Raw genomic sequence first — 9,278 nt, forward strand, 5'->3', positions numbered from 1 at the left:
GGGTTCGGGAACCAAATTCCTGTCCTCTGGAAGAGCAGCAAGTTCTTAGCCACTGAGTGTAGCCAGAAGTTTCTCTGTGTCCTGCCCCATCCCACAGCCACTTGGTCCCAAGTAAACACACAGAGACTTACATTAATCACAAACTGTATGGTCTATGGCTCAGGCTTCTTGTTAGCTAGCTCTTATAACTTAACTAACATGACCTGTTCTAATTAAGCTATGTTTCACCATGTGGCTTTGTGGTATTCCCACTCTCTCACGTCTTACTTCCACTGGCAATAGCTCAGAGTGTCCCACACACACACACACACTCTGCCTTTTTTCTCGGTCTCCCTTGGATTTCCTGCCTGGCTCCATCCTGCCCTGCCATAGGTTTATTTATTAACCAATGGGAGCAACACATAGTCACAGTGTGCAGACAGACATCCCACAGCAACTGAGCCATCTTTTTTCATTTTATTTTATTTTATGTATATTTTGCTTCCATTTGTTTGTGTGTACCATAGAGCCTGCCTGATGCCCACAGAGCCATAAAAGGGACTGTAATTAAGGACCACTGTGTGCTACAATTGGGTGTTAGGAATGAAACTTGGGTAGTGGAGTTAAGGACCATTGTGTACTCCAGTTCTTGTTAGGAATGAAACTTGGGTCCTCTGCAAGAACAGCAGTGCCCTTACCTGACGAGCCCTCTCTCCGGCACTCCATCATTCTTTTTGTGTTTCTTTTCTTTCTTTCTTTTCTTCAGTTTTAGTCAGGGTATCACTATGTAGCTCTGGCTGTCCTGGAACTCGCTCTGTAGACCAGGCTGAACTCAAACTCACAGAAATCCTCTTGCCTCTGCTTCCTGAGTGCTGGGATAAAGGTGTGTGCCACCATGAATGGCCATCCCCCATCATTTAAAAATCTAAAATACAAAATAAAAACCTAAAATATTTGTATTTATTCTTTGAGAATGTCACATATGTGTACAATGTATCTTATAGTTAAGGTGACTATTGCTATGATGAAACACTGTGACCAGAAGCAACTTGGGGAAGAAAGGGTTTATTTGACTCACACTTCCACATCACTGTTCATCACTGAAGGAAGTCAGGACAGGAACTCAAACAGGGCAGGAATTTGGAGGCAGGAGCTGATGCACAGGCCATGGAGGAGTGCTGCTTACTGGTTTGCTCCCCATGACTTGCTCAGCCCGCTTCATAATAGAACCCAGGACCCCAACCCCGGGATGGAACCACCCACAATGGGCTGGGCCCTCCCCCATCAATCACTAATTAAGAAAAAGTCATCAGGCTTGCCCACAGCCCCATTTTATGGAAGCATTTTTTCAGTTGAGGTTACTCCTTTCAGATAACTCTAGCTCCTATCTAGTTGACATTAAACTAGCCAGCACACAATGGTTTTGGCTTTTTTTTGGGGGGGGAGCGGGTTTTGAGACAGAGTTTCTCCATGTAGTTTTGGTTCCTGTCCTGGATCTCTCTGTAGACCAGGCTGGCCTCAAACTCATGGAGATCCACCTGGCTCTACCTCCTGAGTGCTGGGATTAAAGGCAAGATCCACTGCCCTGCTCCTTTATTATTTTAATTGGCATGTAATAATTGTACATATTTATGGGATGGAAGACAAGTTCTTTGTCCTCAGAAAGTTCAACCTTACTGGACAGAACAGAAGTCATAATATCAAACCTCTGCGATTTTATTACTTGTGGGTTTTTGTTTGTTTGTTTGAGACAGAGTCTCAGGTAGGTTGGCTTCAAACTGGATATATAGCTCAGCCTGCTCTTGGACTCTTGATCCTGGTTGGTGTGTACCACCACACCTGGCTCTTACTGAATGATTTATCACATGAATTATAACTGAAAATAGCCAAGCAGCTGTCAATGGTAGAATGGCTAAGGGAATGGTCAAGGAAACTCTGAAGTGTTTACAATGTTTACCCCTAGATGGTGCTATTTGGGTGTGATTTAAATTTTAAATAATTAAAAAAAAAAACAAAAAACCACACACACACACACAGTACACATGAGTAATTATGATAGGAATTTCAACTTTATGTTGCTTAAAAGTTAGTTTTGTCAAAAATGAATATGCAGGGTGTGGTGGTACACACCTCTAATCCCAGCACTCGGAGGCAGAGGCAGGCAGATCTCTGTCAGTTTGAGACCAGTCTGGTCTACAAGTTCCAGGATAGCCAGGGCTACATCAAGGGATTTTTTTCTTTAAAAAAAAAAAAAAATGCTGGTAAATATCACTAGCCACCAGGAAAACACAATTAAGCCACGAGGGCCACCACTGTACACCAATGAGTGCCTATGGTCAAAAACAGCGCTAACAAATGTTATTGAACATGTGCAGAAGCTGGGCTCTTATAACTGGCTGGATAGAAAACAGGGCCTTGACTTTGAAGGACCCAAGATAAAACCAGCCAAAGTGTTTTATTTTGTTTTCTGTCTCCCTCTTTCTTTCTTTTTTCTTTTCTTTCTTTCTCCTGTCTCTGTCTCTTGAATGCTGGAATTACTATAGTGAATATAATGAGCATCTTTTTTTCCTTATTTTCCCTCATATTTCAAACTCTTTGTGATAGATTTCCAGCCTCAAAGTTCCTGGATCAAAAGATCTTTATGGCCTTTGAGAACACCTGTTAAACTGTTTTGCAAAACACGTCTTTCAATTAGATTAAACAGAAAATTGTTAGACATAATTGTGGAAATATTACAATTCAAATAAATGTATACTAAAATTAACTAATGTTACTATTGTAATTAACAAGATCTATTATTAAAATGACTTACAGCTTATTCTTTCTTAATCCTGATTGGAGTGTGTGTCTCTCTGTCTTTTTTGGTGTGGTATGTGCATGTCTATGTATTTGTGTGGTATATGCATGTCTATGTATTTGTGTGGTATATGCATGTCTACGTATTTGTGTGTGGAGGTCAAATGTCAACTTGGGTGTCTTCCCCAGTCACTTTCCATTTTAGTTTTTTTTTTTTTTAAGATTTATTTATTTATTATGTATAGAGTGTTCTGCCTGCATGTATGGCTGCAGGCCAGAAGAGGGCACCAGATCTTACTACAGATGGCTGTGAGCCACCATGTGATTACTGGGAATTGAACTCAGGTCCTCTGGATCAGCAGCCAGTGCTCTTAACCTCTGAGCCGTCTCCCCAGCCCCCCATTTTAGTTTTTTGTTTGTTTGTTTGTTTTGTTTTGTTTTTTGAGACAGGGTTTCTCTGTAGCTTTGGAGGCTGTCCTGGACTAGCTCTGTAGACCAGGCTGGCCTCCAATTCACAGAGATCCACCTGCCTCTGCTTCCGGAGTACTGGGATTACAGGCGTGCACCACCACTGCCCGGCCCCATTTTAGTTTTTAAGACAGGGTCTCTCACTGAACCCAGGGCCTCAATAAGCTCACTGACTGGCTGGGCAGCATGGCCAGCCAGTTCTGGGGATCCTCATTCTTTGAGCTCCCAGTGCTGGGGTTACAGAGATATGGTATTTCACCTGGTTTTTACATGAGTTCTAGGGACCCGAACTCAGGTCCTCAAGTTTGTGCAGCAAGCACTTTGCCCACTGACCAGTCTCACCAGCCCCTCCCCCTCCTTTTTAGAATAATACCCCGGTGAGCATGCAGCAGCTTTCTGGACCACATGACTCTTCACTGAAACTGAGACAGAATGGTGTAACAAAGTTGGGAGGGCTCGAACCAGGCCAGGGTGGTCAGGAAGAGATGGGAATAAATCCAAGAGATCTTAGGCAATGTGATATAACCATTATTGGCTGGATGCAGGACAAAGAAGAGAGAGCTGTGGAGCCCTGACGGAGGGCTGCCAAGACGAAAAAAAGTAACACAAATTGGCAAGAATGTGGAGAAACTGGAAGCGAATGCATTTCTTCCAGGAGTGTACAGTCACGTGGTGGCTGTGGGAACATATGGCAGTTGCTCAGAGAATTAAACAGTTATCTTATTATCCAATCATTTCACCTTTGAGCTATACCCCAAATAATTTGAAAGTAAGAACATAGGTGTGTTCATTGCAGTATTATTTACAGAAACAACCCAAATGCCCATCAACAGATGAATGGATGGACAAATATATAAAGAGTTCTGGCTCACTGAATTATGATTGAACCTTGAAGAAAGTATGTTGAATGAAAAAAAAAAGTAGTCACAAGATGATACTGTTTAAAATTTTGGGCTGGAGAGATGGCTCAGAGGTTGAGAGCACCAGTTGATCTTCCAGAGGTCCTGAGTTCAATTCCCAGCAACCACAGGGTGGCTCACAGCCATCTGTAATGAGATCTGGCGCCCTCTCCTGTATACATAATAAATAAATTAATTAATTAAAAAAAAGAAAGAAATCTTTAAAATTTCTCTACATGAGATACCTTGAGGGGCTGGAGAGATGGCTCAGTGGTTAAGAGCACTGACTATTCTTTCAGAGGACCCAGGTTCAATTCCTAGCACCCACATGACAGCTTACAACCGTCTGTAACTCCAGTTCCAGGGGATATGACACCTTCACACCAATGCACATAAAATAAAGTTAAATAAAATTTTTAAAAAAAGAGATACCTTGGTAGTCAGATTTGCACACAGGAAGTACAATGGGATCACCCCAGACTGAGGAGGGAACGGGCAGAATTTCAACTGTGGACGGTGAGCTACACACACACACACACAGGACTGCTACAGCCTCTGTTGATGTGAGCACACATCACTGACTGTAAATGACCAACCAGACTTAATAAGTGTCATCTGTAGGGTAAGTAGCACAAAGATCACAGTGCTCAGCAATAGTGCTTAAGAGGCGATTTAATGCTGCAGGAGATGTAGTGTTGTGTAAGTCATAATTTAAACATTTGATTGTTGTCAGTGACAAATCAGCTCACATAGATTGCCCAAAAAAATGTCTACAGATAAAAAGGATGGGAGCTTAAATCAGGTGCTGACCGTGATTCTTTGATTTAAGTCACCAGTACCTTTTGGAAATGAAGACTCTGAACTTGAGCTAATGAACTTGACAGCTAATGGTGACTGGAAAGAAGTACAAAGATGGTGGTTATGTCATGGCAGGGCTTTGTAACCAGCACCCTAGAGTTGTGCAGTCCATGATTATCAGCACAGTCATACTGAGCAGTCAGGGATCTAAGGAACATGAAAATATCTCCCAGAATCCCGAGAAAGACGCAAGAGATGGATGGACTTCTGTGTTCACCCAGGATATGGACTGAAAGTATCATATCATTTGAATAAAGCCTCAAAGGTGCGTGTAGTTCCATGTGAGAGTCTCTGGTGATGTGTGCCCCAGTGTGCATTTATTGGATATGAAGACCACCCTCCCTCCAGCAGGTGAGAACTGAAGGACAGATTTTCCTCCCACGTCCCAGGAACTCACCCACTTTCCCAAACCGATGTGAATTTTGTGAGGGATGTGAGGACTGGAATTAAGTTCGGAGATGCTGAGAGGGGCCAATCCCTCCGGTCATCCTGATACCACTGTCTTCACTTCTGTTCCAGGGTTGTGGTTGGAGTACTTGGATCTGGGCTTGGTGAGTTTCCCTGCATCTAACCTTCCCTTCACACTGGAGATGGAGCCCCAGGCCTCACACCTACACTGAACTCTCTCCTTGGGTGGGGGTTCTCTAATTCTTTATCCTGTCGTCTTAGCCTCTGGACTAGCTGAGGTTACAGGTGGTGTTACTATGCCTAGGCTCAGGATTCTGGCCACAGATTCTAGAGTAAAAGCTGGTAGCTTTCCAGCTTTTCATATGTGGTTCTCTGGCTCCCCCCCCCCCACACACACACACTAGGTGGTCGTGGCCAGCAAGGCTGTCAAAGTGTCCCCCCAGGCTGTTGTGCAGACAGTAGCAAAGCCTGGGGGAGAAGCAGCCCAATGCTTTCCCCTCTCTGCCTCTTCATAGCCTCTCTCCTAGAGGTCCGCTGTAGAAAGGAGTAGGAGCCAGAGCAAAGGAAGCCTCTGGCTCTTTATTAAGTGTGTGTGTGTGTGTGTGTGTGTGTGTATGTGTGTGTGTGTGTGTGTGTAGCTGTGCAGTGAAAAATGAATATGTCCCTTTTCCAATTTCTCCACACTTCCCGCCTCCCAGCCTGCTCATCTGTGCAGGTAGACCCCAGGCATGTCATTAAGTCTCTACCTCTGACACCTTTGCAGCTTTCATACCCTGGGGGTGGAGATGTGGGAGGCTCTGCCTCTGCCTTCCCCTCCCCCACAAGGCTTCAGATGCCTGTGTCACCCAGTATCCCAGCAGCCACTTGCTTCCACCCCAGAACCAGTTCTCCAAATCTGCACTTGGGGCTGGGAGGGGGAAGCCACTTTACAAATAAGCACACACCAGCCACCGCCCCCATCCAACTGGCATCGAGCTCCTAAGATTGCTGCAGGAAGGGATGGAGGAAGGAAAGAATGGAGGGTTCAGGGCCTAGAAGGACAAAATTCAAGGAGGAGGCTGTCTGTCCAGCTGTTCCTGTCCACCCGGGGCCTCCTGCCTACTTGCTCGCCCCACTCTGGGCCCTCCTTATGATTCCTTTTTGATTATTCTGCTGGGAAAGAACCCTGGATTTGTCTCTGCTGCCACCGACCAGAGCCAGATGCACAGGCCACTGTCTGCCTTCTCTCACCTTTATGGAGCATTTGTTTTTTCTTTGATGGATGCCGAGCCCATCTCCTTAGGGATTCCAGGCCAGAGTTCCACTGCTGAGCCGCACCCACAGCCTGAACCGTCTCCTACCCTTGCACCAAGGCCATCACTAAGTGTGGTGTGGCTATGGGCCTTTCGCATACAGGCTTTATTATGCTGAGACAATTTCCTTGCATTGCGAGTTTGTGGAGAGTTTTTAGGATGGAAAGGTGCTGGATTAACAACATTTTTTTTTCTTTTGGTATCTCTGTTCTAGTTTCATTTCTCTTGCTGTGACAAAAATACTCTGATTAAAAAACAACTCAGAGCCGGGCACAGTGCACAGGCCTTTCATCCCAGCACTCCAGAGGCGTGTGTGTGTGTGTGTGTGTGTGTGTGTGTGTGTGTGTGTGTGTGCGCGCGCGCATAAGTTCGAGGCCAGCCTAGTCTACAGAGTGAGATTCAGGACAACCAGGAAACCAGGACTACACAAAGAAACCCTGTCTTGAAAAACCAACCAATCACACAAACAACTTAGCAAGGAAAGGTTTATTTCAGCTCACAATTCCAGATCACAGCCCACCACTGACAGAGGCCAAGGCGGGAACTTGAAGGCCGGACAGTTTGTTATTCCACAGAGTAGTCTCCAATCAAGGAACTCACTTGACAGGCAAGAGGTACAGCAGGAACCATGGAGGAAGATGCTTGCTCACTAGCCAGCTTATGCTGAGCTGCATTTTTTATTTTTTTTTTAACACAGGTCAGGACCATCTGCCTAGAGATGTTTACAGTGAATGGGCAAAAATCACTGGTGGAAATAACTGATTAAGTGAGCAATAGGTACCTTTGGAAGGTTATGGAAAGAGAACATTGATAGTGGACACTTGAAGGTTACAGAGCAAAGCTTTGAGCCTCTGGAGCTGAGGCCAGTTCTTCCTAAATGGCCCTTCTGGCTTTGGGACGTCGACATTGGCCGATGTAGTGGTTCAGGGAAAGGCTGTGCTCATGCTGAAGGGGCCTCATTGCAAGGGGCCTCACACTTCCCATTGAACTTATGGATGGAGAAGAGAGAAACACAGAGCTCATCTCCCAGGGTGCAATGTTTCCTGGTTCAAAAGTCAAATCTACAGGGACGGGACATTTATGTAGCTGAGAGGTAGGGACACTTGCCGAGCTTGCACAAGCCCTGGGTTTGATCCTCAGAGCTGCCACAAAAGTAAGTACATACTGTCAGATTCTTAGTTGTTTGTTTGTTTAAAACTTCTGTGTATGTATCTACCTACGTATGGATGTGCACGTGAGTGTAGGTGCCCCAGGAAGTCAGCCTAGGAGCTAGGGTTACAGGTGTTTTGAGCCACCCTTTAGGGGTATTTGGAGCAGAACTTGAGTTCGCTGCAAGAGAGGTAGGCACTCTTAACTGCTGAGCCATCTCTCCAGCACTAGATTCTTACTGCTTTGTTTAACCCACCCCCACCCCATCCCTCGACAGGTGGTTGTAGCACACGCCTTTAATCCCAGCACTCAGGAGGCAGAGGTAGGCGGATCTCTGTGAGTTTGAGGCCAGCCTGGGCTACCAAGTGAGTTCCAGGAAAGGCGCAAAGCTACACAGAGAAACCCTGTCTCGAAAAACAAAAACAAAAACAAAAAAATTTTTTTTCCTTGTTTTGGTTTTTCAAGACAGAGTTTCTTTGTGTAACAGCCCTGGCTGTCCTGGAACTGACTTTGTAGTCCAGGCTGGCCTTGAACTCACAGAGATCTGCCTGCCTCTGCCTCCTGAGTGCTGAGATTAAAGGCATGCACCACTATGCCCAGCTGTTTTTTTTTTTTTTTTAAATTTTGTATGTATGGTATTTTGCCTGTGCACCATGTGTGTGCAGTGCCTGTGGGGGGTCAGAAGAGGGCGTCAGATGCCCTTGAACTTGATGTGTACACAGTTTTGGGCAGCTATGTGGGTTCTGGACTTCAAACCCAGGCCTCTGGATAAGCAGTCAGTGCTCCTAACTGCTGCCCCATCTGTCTAGATCCATCCCAGATTCTTGGTTTTGACATCAGGCCATGGTAACATGAAATGTTGACAATGGGGCACATGACTATGTAAGAGCTTTTGTACTATGTGTAGAGATCATCTCAAACCAAAGAGCATCCCAAAAAAATAAAGTTTATTAAAAACAGAAAAGCAGCTGGAAGGTGGTGGTGCATGCCTATAATCTCAGCACTCGGGAGGCAGAGGCAGGCAGATCTCTGTGAGTTCCAGGCCAGCCTGGTCTACAGACTGAGTTCCAGGACAGCCAGGGCTACACAGAGAAACCCTGTTTTGAAACAAAACAAAACAAAAAACAGAAAAGCAGGATCAGCTGCAGCTGTCCACATCAGTAGTCCCATTGGGACGCAGAGCCAGGTGGATTACTGCAATTCAAGAGTGTGAGACCAGACTAGGAAATGTACCAAGACCTTATCTCCAAGAGGAGAAGGAAGAAATGAAAACACACAGAAAAGCAAGTTACGGCTGGCCCAACTGCTGAGCTCCCAGAGAAGAATAGACTCCAGAGAAACAAGGGAGCGAATTCATGGCTCAGAACTTGGGTGGATTCGCTTGCAAACAAACTTTCTCAGTGCACTGCTGGGGTTATAGTAATAATGA

This window comes from Onychomys torridus, chromosome 2 (assembly GCF_903995425.1).
Source record: "Onychomys torridus chromosome 2, mOncTor1.1, whole genome shotgun sequence".
Classification (NCBI taxonomy): domain Eukaryota; kingdom Metazoa; phylum Chordata; class Mammalia; order Rodentia; family Cricetidae; genus Onychomys; species Onychomys torridus.